The sequence below is a fragment of the Oratosquilla oratoria genome, chromosome 21, assembly GCF_046742065.1.
Source record: "Oratosquilla oratoria isolate Oo_2021 chromosome 21, ASM4674206v1, whole genome shotgun sequence".
NCBI lineage: Eukaryota > Metazoa > Arthropoda > Malacostraca > Stomatopoda > Squillidae > Oratosquilla > Oratosquilla oratoria.
Window position 1 is genome coordinate 59,004,139 of NC_134797.1, and position 10,000 is coordinate 59,014,138.

Consider the following 10,000-nt stretch of genomic DNA (forward strand, 5'->3'; position numbering starts at 1 on the left):
TTTATCATACTAGTGATTTTCTTCCTGTTTTCCAGTTTTCTAGCTATATTCCTTCCATTTGGGGGGTGAAAAAAAACACCAGTTCATCTAATGGAGCCACATATTATTTACAACGTTTCGTTCTCAATGGACCTCTTCAGGTATTGTACATTTTTAACAATGTATAACAAGATAGTATAAAAAGAATTAAAATAATTTTTTTTACCAAAACTACAGTTGAATACCAAGGATGGTATTTACAATATTGAATGCGTACACTTCCGTTGTCACTGCATGTTTATATTGGGTCAGGTCAGCAAGGTATGTGATCCAATTATGAGGCACTTTATCAATTTATTTCTCTGTACCCAAGTGTGAAAAGACAACTTAGTCTTGCAGAACATTAACCACTCCTGAGTAATAACTTAATAAATTAGACAAACAATATTTTATTTTTAAAACCGAAATGGTAACCTGCTGTTGTTGTTTTTTAATATATTTTATCTAACTACCATTCAGAATCTTCTCATAGATTAGCTGTTATGTGAATAACACTGGTCTGTATTTCAATAGTTTCTCTTTACTTCCTCTTTTATTAATTGACACTATATTTCTTACTGTCCTGCAGTGCTATCTCTTCCCTCAGTAACTGCATAATTAGATTGTAAATTTTGTCCACATACTTTTCTCAGTATTACTTATGTATCCATTTTGAGGCCCAGGACTTTTTGTCAAGTCTACTTTCCTCAATATTTTGTTTACTTCCTTTATTTCCATATATTCACTTAACCTAACACTCTAGTCCACGGGCACCTTTCCTCTTTTGAGTATTATTTTCTTCTGTGAAAGCTGATTGTAAGCCCTTGTTCATCATTTCATCATGTGATCATGCTTCTTCGCGAACTTTTCCATTTACTGTCAACTTCGAGATTTCTTCTTCGAATCTCGACTTAGCACTAACAAGTACAGTTTAGATCCATCTTTTCATTTATCAATAATAACCTTTTCAAAATTCTTCTTTTTCTCTATACGAATTATCGTGTAATCATTTCTAACCTATATTCTCCCATTGCATTCATGTTTATTCCTTTATTCCACCTATATTATGCCACATATCTGGTTTCCATGGCTTAAATACATTTCATTAAAATAGTCTTTCAGCTAAGTTTGGCATTCAATTGGCCACGTCCGAGTTATATAGGCTTTTAAATATGTTTTTCTCTCTGTGTCTCAATGTCAGTGGTATTTGTGAATTTGTTCCAATCTGCTTGAAAAATATCAAAGCCGGGGGAAATTTACCCTCCAAAAGTTGTAAGATTTTGGCCTCGACTGTATATCTCCTTCCACCAAATAGAATTTAATCGCTTCAGTGCCATCCTTTTCTATGGAACACATGTAACTCAAAAAATTCAACAAAGCAAAGTTCCTTAGTAGTAGATCTATTGAGTGTGTGCGTGTCTTTGTGTATGTATGTTGTTTGTGCGTCTTGTTTGCTCGTATATGTGTGTAAGTACACGCGCTGGTCCGTGTCCATTTCGGTGTGTATGTAAATCAAGTGTTGTAGGTCTCGACACTGATCTCGGGCCTCAAACCCGATCTCGAGGCTGAATGCTGCCAGCCTTGAACTTGTCTTTGGTTTAAGCCACTGACATTCTTTTCTACAGTATTTTCCAGAGGTATATTATCATGTATCTATCTCTCGTTCTCTCCTGTGAATATAGTTTTAGCGTCTTATCAACCACAAGCAAAATAAGCTGAGGTTTTAAACCTTGTAGTGATACTTGGATTTTTTTTTCAAGTTCGGGGATACTGTAGATAGGTTTGTGATCTTCCCATATGTACTGTGTGTCCTTGTATGTCTGCATATTACCATATACCAATTCCCCATTAAATATTAGGAAACGCATGTTAGCCTACCCCTGCAGGTAGTCATATTATATATATATATATATATATATATATATATATATAAATATATATATGCATATAAGGGTATAAGTACTATATATAAATGTGATTTCCCAAAGTGTCAAATTAGCGACCATAGTCTATTACAAGATTTATATATATGAATATATATTTTCTATTAAATAATACAGCATACTCAGCATTGGAAATCTTCTTCCTTAAACTTTCTATCCTTCTCGGTATTTTCTTTTCTGTGGGAGGAAGGGAGAACACAGTATCACCAAATGAAACCATAGTGAATTTGGAAATGAAAACAAATGCATTACTTACGACGTTTTGCCTATGCTTTAGGCATCTTCTGGTAATTTTATTTTGAATCTTCAAATCATGATCATATACTGTATACATTGTACAAAATAAACTAGGATAGGTACTTCGGTGTAATTTCTTCTTGGCGCTCCCTGGGATGCCCCGAACAGCTCCAGGGTTCCACACATATTTAAGTGGATATTGATTGCTGGTAGGTAATTCTTTATTAATACGGCTTCCATACATTTTGATTTACTCTTAAGGAAATGATGGAAGCAAAATCTTGCCTGCAGTTTACCTTGAGGGCATTTGAAAGGGGCTTCAGTAGTGCAAGCAAGAAGCATCTCCTTCATGATAGTTTTAGGCATTTTAGGTGGTGGTAGTGTTGGGTGATGGTAAACATAGTCTAGAATAATCTCAGTAGTTCTTAAAACTGGAATGTTCGTGAAGAGACTGTGGGCATCGAGGGAAGCCATAATTCCTACGGGGTTGTTACTCCTTAGTACATCAATGAACTCATCTGTAGACCTGAGTGAATAAGTAGTAGGAATAAATGGGGTAATTATATTATTCAAACGCTTAGCCAAGGAGTATGTGGGGTTGGGGGTCTGAGAAATAATGGGCTTCAGAGGGTTACCAACCTTATGGGTCTTGACATTTCCATAAAAACAAACAGTAATCAAATCAAATTTTAGGTCACCATTAACAGTATTCACAGCACTCACAGCATTTTACCAGAATATTTATTGTAGCTCTTACCGACAAGATAAGAAACACATGAAAGACATCATACATAAAAATTGTAAGCCAATAGATGATTATGATAATTTAAAAGTAATTATACTTTATGACAACCCCCGCACCTGTTCCCTTGTTATGAAAAACAATCTGTCTGGCAATGGCGGCATATTATCGAGAACCAATGTCATATATGAATACCGTTGTACTTCTGGGGACTGCGCACCCCGTAATTCTACATACATTGGGTTCACGACATGCCAACTGAGTAGACGGTTGTCCCTTCATTTACAGCAAGGAGCAATTAAACAACATCACCTCCAATACCACCAGGCTGTAATCGATAGGGAGACTATCGTGGATAACACTAGGATAGTTGCACATTGTGCCAAAATTAAGGAATTAAAAATGCTTGAAGCCATCCACATAAGGGAGAGAGCTCCAATTATTAACATTCAATGCAATATGATTTCTGCCATCTCGCTATTTAATTCTTCCGCTAGATTTGGAGCCCAACAACAGCAACACCCACCTCCTTCCTTTCCCCCTCCCCCTCCTCCACCTCACCAACCCCCACATGACCAGCGTGGTGCCCCAGCGAGAAGACCTATCTTAACTGACTCCCCCCCTCTCCCTCTCCCTCCCCCTCCCGCCCTCCAAGGCGAAGTGTCCGACTACGTAGAGGGTCACGACCCTTCCAGCGTTCCCAAGCGGCCAATATTGAAACCCACGTTGTCTGTACATTATTGTCAGTTGTGTATCATGTAGCTTTGAAAATTGTGACTTATTTCTTGTAACTATTCTGAGGATGACTCCCTGAAGTCGAAACGTCAAATTAGATATGGAAGACTATGGAAGGCTTGTATTTGCCTACCCTCCTGAAATGAGACCTACTGTGAGAAAAATTTAAAATCTCAGTAAGAAGATTAATGAGTGCCGAAATGCTGTCGTGTTTAACTTAGTGTGTGTGTATATATATATATATATATATATATATATATATATATATATATATACAGTATATGTATATATATATATATATATATATGTGTGTGTGTGTGTGTGTGTGTGTGTGTGTGTGTGTGTGTGTGTGTGTGTGTGTTCCGCGCTATCGATCGATCCATCGTTTACGTAGTAATCGATTGATCGCGCAACCATCGATCGATCGCGCTTCGCATTGGATGGATGTCCCTATCCTGATCACTATACCAGTTCCAAACCAATAAATTCTATGAAGAAGTGGTCATTGTACAATTTTAAACTATTATTTTATTTCATTTTTATATCATGACGTGGTCATTTTTCCAATTTTACAAATTCAAATATTATTGTGATGTAGTTAGCGTGGGCTCTTCATCCATAATGTGTACAAAAATTAATCTTTGTACTTGACATGTTTGATCATAGTTACGTTTTGCTGTGCGCGTATTCTTTTTAACCAGTTTTGCCATATCATCATATTTTGATCAAAGGTGTGTCTCCCCGTTTTTTATTCTTATGTAAAGTCCTCTTTTTTTTTTATTCCGATCTCAAGTTTCAACCTGTCCGTCATCCATTTGGGAGTATTACTATTCTTTCGTATTGACTTGAGGGGAATAAATTTATTTTTTGCATTTAGAAATGAAACCGTTAGGTCACAATACATTTCGTTCAAATCGCTAACATGTCTCTTGACCCCGTGCCCACAAGTGACCTTTCCTAAGGTACGCATACCCTTCGTGACCCGACTACTGACCGCGCTAATGACGTCCAGTCACAGCCCCCTGGTTCGGTCCCGTAAGTGATCAAATGTCTCGTATAGTTTCTCGTCTTGTCAAAATTGGCTCTTCTTAAGTCTGGTACTTGAACGCTATTCGTACTTTTTAATTATACCCATATAATATATCTTATTTCTTGACGATCACTATAGAGCCTAGACTATTTCCCACTTTAACGTTCCTCGTTAGGTGCTCATTATTAGGAATAAGTCCAGAGTATCCCCTTCCCTCGTAGGACCGGTAATTATTTGTTTTAGGAAGTTATCCTGCACCACATCTAAGAAAAATTTCGCTTCCTGGTCTACAAACATTTCCCAGTCAATGTTTCTATGATTGAAATCTTCCATGGTCACAACGTTTTTATACTGGGACGCCCTGCAAATTTCATGAATCAGGGGGGTCAGTCTGCTCAATGCTGAGGTTTGGAGGTCTATGGGGTACGGACAAATGCTCACAGCCTTAATTAACCCATTCAACTCCGATGACAAGATGTCTTGTCATTTGGTCAAATAAAACAAAAAATCATAAAACACCAAAATGTTTGATCAAACACCAGAAAAATATGACGTCAGTCCTCGCTTCGCTCGCAGCGAAGCGAGGATTGACGTCATATTTTTCTGGTGTTTGATCAAACATTTTGGTGTTTTATGATTTTTTGTTTTATTTGACCAAATGACAAGACATCTTGTCATCGGAGTTGAATGGGTTAAAAAATGGACAAATGCTCACACCCTAAAAATCTCACACACCCTGATGGCATTCTTATCTAAATCTATATGATTTTTTGGGGATTATGATTTTATTTTTATTAAGATTTTTGTGGGATTCTGATTTTAATTTTGTTTCCTTTTAATTACTGGACCGTTTTCTTTGAAATTCAAGGTAAGATAGAATAGAATACGAGTAGTTTTGACTGAATAGTTTTGAAAAATATTACAATTCTTTGAGGATCTTATGTGAGATAGTGTGCATTAATTGGCATTGGTAACAGAAAACTTTTGATTCAAGATAATGATAACAGTTTATTTTGGGGATAATATTATTTCCTTTGAAGGATTCCTAATTGATTTGATTTTATTAAAGAAATGTTTTTCTTAATTTGTTTCATGTTTGAAGGACCCCTGATTGCGTTTTGATGGTTTTTATAAAGTTTGTCCAAACAGATGTTATTCCATTGTTTGAACTTTGAGGTGAGATTATTATGAGTGAATAAATGTTTTGAATAATTTTAGAATCATTTGTATATTTCAATTGCAGGTTTTTTATAGCAAAGTTTGTTTAAAAACTTCTTAAGTATTACAAATTACATTTTAGAGAGTTGTAAAGCATTACATATTTATTTGAACTTTATAGGTGAGATATTTTTATGATTTATAGCAATTAGCGAACTTACACTTTTTAGATGTAATTAACCTTCTGCATACGTTTTTACATGCTTATTATTCACACTTCTTCATCAGTATCATATAAATGAAAGGTCAGTAGCTACCATTTCAGTTTATTCCAAGACTGAGAAGTGTAGGCCTGCATGTTCATGTTACCATGGAGGTCATAAAGACAAATAGGGGTGGAGTCAAATTGTGTTACAATGGTTACATGTATGTTAAAAAATAAAATAAAAGATTATGTATTAACCAGAGGAGTGAAGGCTGTAAAGGAGGCCTGACCAGCGATCTTATGGTAAGTATGAGAGCCACGATATTTTACTTTTTCAAAAAGTTATCTCCTGGTAGTTTTTGGTAACTATACAGATTTTCATTTATATTCAGCATTTTAATTGGTAATATGATACATGTAAATTTGCCTAGCTCTAATCTAGATCCTTAGCCACCAAAACCAAACTATAGGACTCTATGTACAGTGATGCACAAAATATTGAAACTTGGTCTTCAACTATTATTGAATCGTCACTAACCCGAACCAATAAAGTTCGTTAGTTAAATTAATCAATGAATATTTCTCTTCAATATTTTAGTAATTGACGGCATCTTTTGATAAAGTTAACCCATCTCACTAGGCAACAGCGATCGCAGTGACCCCCTTGTGCACAGAGGACATTTTAGTATAGATCATTTAACTTTGAATATTCAACATTCTTAAGAATTATTATTTTAGCGATTATTCCTTTTTCTTTCTTTTTGATTTTCTTTAAACTAGTTGTTGTGGTAACCAAGGAAATTTTAAAATACACACAAAAGTTTCTAGTTGGACATGATAGCCCCACATATACAATTTTATATTTAAACTGGCGGATTTGGAAAAAGACCATTTATTTAACTACAACAACAAACTATCAAAAAACAAAAGAATAAATCAGAGCATTTTAAGTTTAGCATTCGAAAATTCATCTACTTTATTTTGTACTCACTGTAAAATTTAATCTTTGTTCTAAAATACAGAATTTTCCTCTTCTGCTGACTAAATAATCAACGACTTGAACTGACAAACTCCTCATTATATCACATCCTCTTCAGTAATTAGTACGTGTAAGTCTCTCTTGCTGACTAAATCATCAGCGATTTGAATTCACCAACTCACTATATCACATCCTCTTCAGTAATTAGCGTCACTGTCCTGCTGACTAAATCATCAGCGATTTCAACTGACCAGCTCCTCACTATATCATATCCTCTTCAATAATTCGTGTCATGCTGACTAAATCATCAGCAATCAGGAACAACGGCGGACCATACTAGTAACATGTTCATTTGACGTTTAGTTTAAAATGACCCAGAGAGATGGCGATAGGAGTGTAGACAATATAAGAAATGCGTTTCATTTCCAGTTTCGTTGTGCAATAAAAGCTGATGCGTTATGATCAAACATGTCAAGTACAAAGATTAATTTTTGTACACATTATGGATGAAGAGCCCACGCTAACTACATCACAATAATATTTGAATTTGTAAAATTGGAAAAATGACCACGTCATGATATAAAAATGAAATAAGATAATAGTTTAAAATTGTACAATGACCACTTCTTCATAGACCAGTTTCGTTGTGCAATAAAAGCTGATGCGTTATGATCAAACATGTCAAGTACAAAGATTAATTTTTGTACACATTATGGATGAAGAGCCCACGCTAACTACATCACAATAATATTTGAATTTGTAAAATTGGGAAAATGACCACGTCACGATATAAAAATGAAATAAAATAATAGTTTAAAATTATACAATGACCACTTCTTCATAGAATTTATTGGTTTGGAACTGGTATAGTGATCAGGATAGGGACATCCATCGATTGCGCAGCGCGATCGATCGATGGTTGCATGATCGATCGATTGCTGCGCGAACGATGGATCGATCGATAGCGCAGCGCGATCGATCGCTCGCGCATGACATATATATATATATATATATATATATATATACATATATATATATATTATATATATAAATATATGTTATATATATATATATTATATATATATATATATATATATATATACATATATATACATACATATATATATATACATATATATATATTACACACAGGAACCCACAGTCGGAGAAAGAATAAACTTCGAATAAAGAAAAATCCTATATTTCGGCTATCAACTGTAGCCCTCTTCAGGAAAGTACATAAGATAGAGAACAGAGGGGACTTATAAACTACAGTAAGAAGAGATGTGGACAGTTGACCTCACTCAGGCGCGGGGCAAACTGGGGTGGCGGGGGAGGGAGGAGGTGAGGAGAGGGGAGGATGTAATGTCCGCACCAACTTGGCAACTGCTGCGCGTGAGATTATGTCAGGTGTCCACTGCCCTTTAGAAATATTAATATTAGAGCATTCCTCAATTAATGCTGATTCGACTATTTTTCTCCTGAAACCGCAGTGGGACTTGAACACTAATCTGGCCTTACCCCAGTCGAAAGAATGATTCTTATTTTTGACATGAAGAAATACAGCCGAATTTTCTTGCCCATACCTAATTGACCTTTTATGTTCTGCCAATCTAGTGTTCAGGTCTCTCCCGGTTTGACCCAAGTAAACCAAATCACAATCTTTGCAGGGCAAACAATAAACACCAGGTGACTCAACTTCCTTCGGTTTTTGTTGAACGTTCACAATTTGCTTACGCACGGTGTTAGGATAGTGATAGGCAATAGTGAGACGTTCATGAGGAAACAATTTAGTAGAAGAACTGATGGTATTATTGAATGGAATTTTTAAAATGTCCTTAAAGGAGTGGTGAAAACTTGAGGGGACGGTTGCAGTTTGGATTCCAAAAAAGTAAGTACATCATCAACATTGATATTCGTAAATAACGAGGACACATCCTCATCCTGGATGTGTCCTCGTTATTTACGAATATCAATGTTGATGATGTACTTACTTTTTTGGAATCCAAACTGCAACCGTTTCAAGACTTTTTCCCCCTCCCTGTCAACAAAATTCTTGCTTTAGTTCGCCTGTGTGTTTCTTCAAATGTTTTCTCCTTTCAAGACCAATTCTTCCGTCAAAAATTCGGTTGCAGTATGGGTTCCAATTTGTCTCCTATTTTGGCCAATTTGTACATGGAGTATTTTGAGTGTTCCCTTTTGCCCAGCATCAAACCGCCCGAAATGATTTGGCTCAGGTACGTAGACGATATCTTTTCGGCGTGGGATGACAGTTGGGGCCCATTTGAAGTGTTCCATGATAAATTGAACCAATTGACCCCGAATCTTAAATTTAAAGTTGAATGGGAAGAAGGACACCAAATCCCTTTCTTGGATATTTTGTTAAGAAGAACTGATGATAATTTATTCTTTATATTGTATCGTAAGCCCACCCCTTCAGGCAGTTTTCTCAACTTTTTTATCAATCACCCTGAAAATGTTAAGAAAAGTGTTGCCTCTGTCCTTTTCTTGAGGGCTTTCAGGATTTGCAGTCCTCAACTTCTGGACCATGAGATTGAGGTGATCAAATGTCAACTTGAGAAGTTGGCTTATCCACCTTGGTTTCTGGATCAAGCCCTCAGTAAGGCTAGGGCCAACCATTTCAAAACTTCCGTCCCTTCAAGTTTTCACCGCTCCTTTAAGGACATTTTAAAAATCCCATTTAATAGTACCATCAGATCTTCTACTAAATAGTTTCCTCATGAACGTCTCACTATTGCCTATCACTATCCTAACACCGTGCGTAAGCAAATTGTGAACGTTCAACAAAAACCGAAGGAAGTTGAGTCACCTGGTGTTTATTGTTTGCCCTGCAAAGATTGTGATTTGGTTTACTTGGGTCAAACCGGGAGAGACCTGAACACTAGATTGGCAGAACATAAAAGGTCAATTAGGTATGGGCAAGAAAATTCGG